Consider the following 6,060-nt stretch of genomic DNA (forward strand, 5'->3'; position numbering starts at 1 on the left):
TTCTGCACTGGATCGAGAAGGCCGAAGCTGTCTTTGCTGTCTGCGAGTGTCCCCCTGCTAATTGGGTGAAGTTTACTACTGGTACGCTTGAAGGAAACGCGCTTTCGTGGTGGAAGGCGCAGATTCAGATGCTAGGTTTGGAAACTGCTAATGCTACTGCGTGGGAAGATTTCAAGAGCATGATCAAAGAAGAGTACTGTCACAGGGATGACATCCACAAACTCGAAAAGGAGTACTTTGAGCTTAAGATGGTTGGATCAGAGATTGAGACCTACACCAAGCTGTCCAATGACTATGCTGCTCTCTGCCCAAACATGACTCGACCTGCTTACCGAAGAATTGAACTCTACCTCAAGGGTCTAGTTCCAGAAATCCAAAGCCATGTGACCTCAGCCCACCTCACTACGATTCAGCAAGTCGTCCGACTTGCTCACAAACTCACTGATCAGGCTGTGGAACAGGGCAAGTTGCCCAAAAGGATCAGTGCTACTGCTGGAACTTCTAGTGATAACAAGCGTAAGTGGGAAGGAAATCAAAGCAAGGATGCTAACCCCACTCAGGCCCAAACTCAGCAAAGGACAACTGAAAACAACAAGGGCTCTCAGTAACAGGGTGGCTATCGAGGGAACCACCCCAAGTGTAACAAGTGTAACCGACACCACAGTGGGCCATGTGGCAAAAGTCAGTGTCAGCGATGCAACAAGATGGGGCATGAAGCCAAAGACTGCAGGAGCCAGCTTCCAGTTAGGCAGAATCAGCAACAACCACAACAGCAGCAAGGAAACAACCGTGGATGCTACAAATGCGGAGCAACAGGGTATATGTGAAGGGATTGCCCTGAACTGAACCAGAACCGCAACAACAACCAGGGAGCCGGAAACAACGATCAAAACAACAATGCTGGGAATGGTGCAAGAGGAAGGGCTTTTGTGATTGGAGCTGGAGAAGCTAGGAATGATCCAATGTCGTGGCGGGTAAGTTCCTACTCGATGATTGTTATATTTTTGTATTATTTGATTCGGGAGCCGATGCTAGCTATGTATCCCCACGTATTAGTAAGAAGCTTAAGTGTACGCCTACGATATTAAGTTCTAAGCATACCGTTGAGTTAGCAAATGGTAGAAACATCGAGGCCTCACACGTCATCAGTAACTGCAAACTAGTATTGTCTGGTCAGACCTTTAGCATCGATCTTTTCCCTATCGTTCTTGGAAGCTTCGACGTCGTCATTGGTATGGATTGGTTATCCAAACATTGCGCTGAAATCCTCTGTCAAGAGAAAATGGTCCGCATTCCCCACTGTTCTGGCAAACCCCACATCGTTCAAGGTGACAAAGGCGGAGAAGTCACAGACATCATCTCATTCTTAAAGGCCCAGAAGTGTTTACGAAAGGGGCACACCGCTATCTTAGCACTTGTCACCGACACACGGGAAAAGGAAAAGAGGATTGAAGATTTTCCAGTGGTACGCGACTACCCCGAGGTATTTCCTGAAGAACTACCTGGACTCCCTCCTCATCGTCAGGTCGAATTTCAAATCGAGCTAACTCCCGGAGAGGCACCTATAGCTCGAGCACCTTATCGATTAGCCCCTGCAGAACTGAAGGAACTTTCTACGCAACTACAAGAACTGTTGGACAAAGGATTTATCCGTCCTAGTTCGTCACCTTGGGGAGCACCAGTGCTCTTTGTCAAGAAGAAAGATGGCACATTCCAAATGTGCATCGACTATCGTGAGCTGAATAAGGTCACCATCAAGAATCGTTACCCTCTCCCATGCATCGACAACCTATTTGATCAGTTGCAAGGATCGAGCTACTACTCTAAGATTGACCTGCGATTAGGTTATCATCAACTGAGAGTCCGTAATGAAGACATCTCCAAAACTGCGTTCAGAACTCGTTATGGTCATTACGAGTTCCTCGTCATGCCCTTTGGAATGACTAACGCGCCTACGGTTTTCATGGATCTCATGAACCGAGTGTGCAAGCCTTACCTCGACAAGTTCGTAATTATGTTTATCGACGACATCCTGATCTACTCGAAAAGTCAAGAGGAGCATGAACAACACCTGTGTCTTATTCTCGAACTCCTTCGCAATGAACAACTGTACGCCAAATTCTCGAAATGTGACTTCTGGCTTCGAGAAGTCCATTTCCTCGGGCACGTGGTCAATAGGGACGGAATTCACGTCAACCCAGCTAAGATCGACTCTATAAAGAATTGACCTACACCTAAGACTCCGACTGAAGTTCGCTAATTCTTGGGATTGGCAGGATACTATCGTAGATTCATTAAGGGATTTTCGAAGATTGCTCAACCCCTCACAACTCTAACCCAGAAGGGTATCGCTTACAAATGGAATGATGCTTAGGAGTCCGCTTTTCAGAAACTAAAGGATAACCTTTGTAGTGCTCCTATTCTCTCATTGCCTGAAGGCACAGACGATTTTGTGGTTTACTGCGACGCATCTATTCATGGGCTCGGTTGCGTGTTGATGCAACGCGAGAAAGTTATCGCTTACGCTTCTCGACAACTCAAGATTCATGAGAGGAACTACACTACGCACGACTTGGAATTGGGAGCAGTGGTTTTTGCTCTTAAGATATGGAGACATTACCTGTACGGTACCAGGTGCACCATTTACACCGATCACAGGAGTCTCGAGCATATCTTCAAGCAAAAGGAGTTAAACATGCGACAACGTCGATGGGTCGAACTCTTGAATGATTACGAATGCGCAATCAAGTACCATCCGGGCAAAGCCAATGTCGTGGCAGACGCCCTCAGTCGAAAAGACACTACACCTAAGCACGTGCGAGCGCTACAACTTACCAACCAGTCTAACCTCCCTACTCAGATACGAGGTGCTCAGGTCGAAGCATTGAAACCAGAGAACATCAGGGCTGAGTCCCTACGAGGATCGAGAAAACGTTTAGAACAAAAAGATGACGGCGCTTACTTTGTGACAGGGCGCATTTGGGTTCCACTCTATGGAGATCTACGTGAACTTGTGATGGACGAAGCACATAAGACTCGTTACTCAGTACATCCTGGTTCGAATAAGATTTACCACAATCTCAAAACTACGTATTGGTGGCCTGGTATGAAAGCCAGCATAACCACCTACGTTAGCAAGTGCTTGACCTGGGCTAGAGTCAAGGTCGAATACCAGAAGCCGTCGGGCTTGTTGCAACAACCGGAACTGCCAAAATGGAAATGGGAGAAAATTTCCATGGATTTTGTCACAGGCTTACCAAGATCTCAAAGCGGGAACGATGCCATTTGGGTCATCGTAGACCGCCTAACCAAATCTGCACACTTCCTCGCGATCAAGGAAACAGATAAGTATTCAAAGCTCGCTGCCATCTACTTGAAGGAAATAGTTGCTAGACACGGAGTGCCAACCTCTATCATATCCGATCGTGGCCAACGCTTTACATCCGAATTATGGCAAACTACGCATAGATCTTTTGGCTCACGTTTGGATATGAGCACTGCTTACCACCCACAGACCGATGGTCAAACGGACGTACCATCTAAATGCTTGAAGACATGCTGAGAGCGTGTGTTATTGATTTTGGAAATGGGTGGGAGCGACACTTACCGTTGGTAGAGTTTTCCTATAACAACAGCTACCACACCAGCATTCAGGCAGCACCCTTTGAGGCATTGTACGGTCGTAAATGTCAATCACCTCTATGTTGGGCGGAAGTTGGTGAAAGCCAAATTACTGGCCCGAAACTCGTAGTCGAGACTACGGAAAGGATTGCCCAGATCAGACAACGCATGGCGGCAGCTCATGACCGTCAGAAAAGTTACGCTGACAAGCGTAGGAAACCGCTAGAATTCCAGGTCGGCAACCGTGTTCTACTTAAAGTCTCACCCTGGAAGGGTATGGTCCGTTTTGGTAAACGGGGCAAGCTTAATCCGCGATATGTCGGACCATTTGAAATTACCGAGAAGATTGGTAAGGTTGCTTATAGATTGAATCTGCCTGAAGAACTGAGTGCGGTGCGCAACGTCTTTTACGTGTCTAATCTGAAGAAGTGTCTGTCAGATGAAACACTCATAATTCCTTTTAAGGAACTCACTTTTGACGAACAGCTACACTTTGTTGAGGAACCGATTGAGATCACGGATCGAGAGATCAAAACCCTCAAACGTAGCCAAATACCTATTGTATGAGTTCGTTGGAACTCGCGTCGTGGCCCAGAGTTTACCTGGGAGCGGGAAGACCAGATGAAGCGCAAATATCCCCAGTTATTCCCAAACGAAACTCCCAGCACTGAAGCTACAACATAATTTCAGGACGAAATTCCAAACTAAAGGGGGGATGATGTGACACCCCGTTGAAACGTTCTCACTTATACTAGCTTGACAGTGGCTGCCTTAACTTTCGGGACGAAAGTTCTTAAAACTTGGGGATAATGTGACACTCTAGGTTTTCCCGAATAACTATCTTGTATTGGCATTGTAATATGTGTGCATATATTATTAAATGAAAGTTGTGTTTTATTTGGATGTGCTACGTGATTCTTGTATTAAGTTATGTGTATGAAGTATAAATATATATGTGTATTAGTGAGCCGAGACCACTAGGACACGACCCGAGACCGTCCAGTCTCGAGTGACCCATAACAGTTGGGCCACATACACACTTGAGCCCACTCAGAACCCATTAGGGTGCACCGACTTAGAGCGAGTATAAAACCCCCACATAAGCCAAAATCTCCCCATTTTGGACACTCCATCATTAGCTCAAATCCCCAAACATTCCCTCACACTCACTCCCACATTCTCCTTCATTCTCTCTCACTAAAACCCTAACAATCAAGCATCACCTCCTCCCCTTCTCTCAGACTCAACCGGCAGCATCAAGACCCTCGGATCAGCTTGTGATCATCACTTGGGGACTTCCTTCATCATTTCACACACACACTCAAAAGGGTTCGGTTAGTATCCCATCTCATTTGTTTAGTGATAAAATGCATTATGACTATTGTTTATATATGATAAAGGTGTTTGTTTGATTAGTGGTGCACATGTTATGCATATCTCTATACGAATAGGAGGGTTGAAGTGATCTAACAGTTGTAGTAATAGCTTGATAGTAGGATGAGTATTAAATGATTCAAAAATGGATGAATGTTGATTAATAATCTTATGCAAGCATGCTGTTGAAATTGATTATGCTAGATTTAGGAGCCGATGATGATATTGTCGTGTGTTCATGCTAGGATAGATTTGTTTGAATAAGCATGTTGTTATGATAAACCCTAAGTGATGAACCGTATGATCAGGTGATGAATAGATGATGAATGTGCTTTGAATATTTGAAATGTTGTGTTTTGATCTGTTTAATTTAGAATTTAGACAAGAAAACATGTTTGTGCGATTTAATTGGATAGTACACCAAATCATGAAAATGAAATTCTATTGGATAGTACGATGCTGGCAGATGTTCTAGAATCAGCAGGTATGCGAGTCGAGTCCCCCGGTTTCGACTCGAGACCATAAAGCTACAACTCGAGACCGTAGTGATTGCGACTCGAGACCATCTAGTGACAACTCGAGACAAACTTCCGTGACTCGACATCAGCAAGGTCTCGACTCGAGATCTCATGATCTCGACTCGAGACTGAACTCGAGACCTCAGAGATTTCGACCCATATAGGTACCACTCGAGACCTTCAGTTGGCAACCCGAGACTCTTGGTTGCGACTCGAGACCGCATGATCTCGAGTCGAGACCACCTAGTCTCGATTAGGTTGTCTGACTCAGTTATTGGGCCACCATATGTGACAACGTGTTTGTAGGCTTTGTATCGGTGCTAACTATTGCTATGTGCTGTTATGATCAACTATTTAAGAATTAGAACAGGCCCAATAACTTTGTGGATAATTATAAGTCATGCATGCTATGTGCTAACTGTTACTGCTTAATCTAGAATCAGCCCAACAGTAGGAATGCTAGTATAATATGCATGTTATGTGTTAGAAACGTGTAAGATATACGTGACTTGTTTGTATCCGAGCTTGACCCAAACTGGTAACCATG

The sequence above is a fragment of the Helianthus annuus genome, chromosome 15 (assembly GCF_002127325.2).
Source record: "Helianthus annuus cultivar XRQ/B chromosome 15, HanXRQr2.0-SUNRISE, whole genome shotgun sequence".
Lineage (NCBI taxonomy): Eukaryota > Viridiplantae > Streptophyta > Magnoliopsida > Asterales > Asteraceae > Helianthus > Helianthus annuus.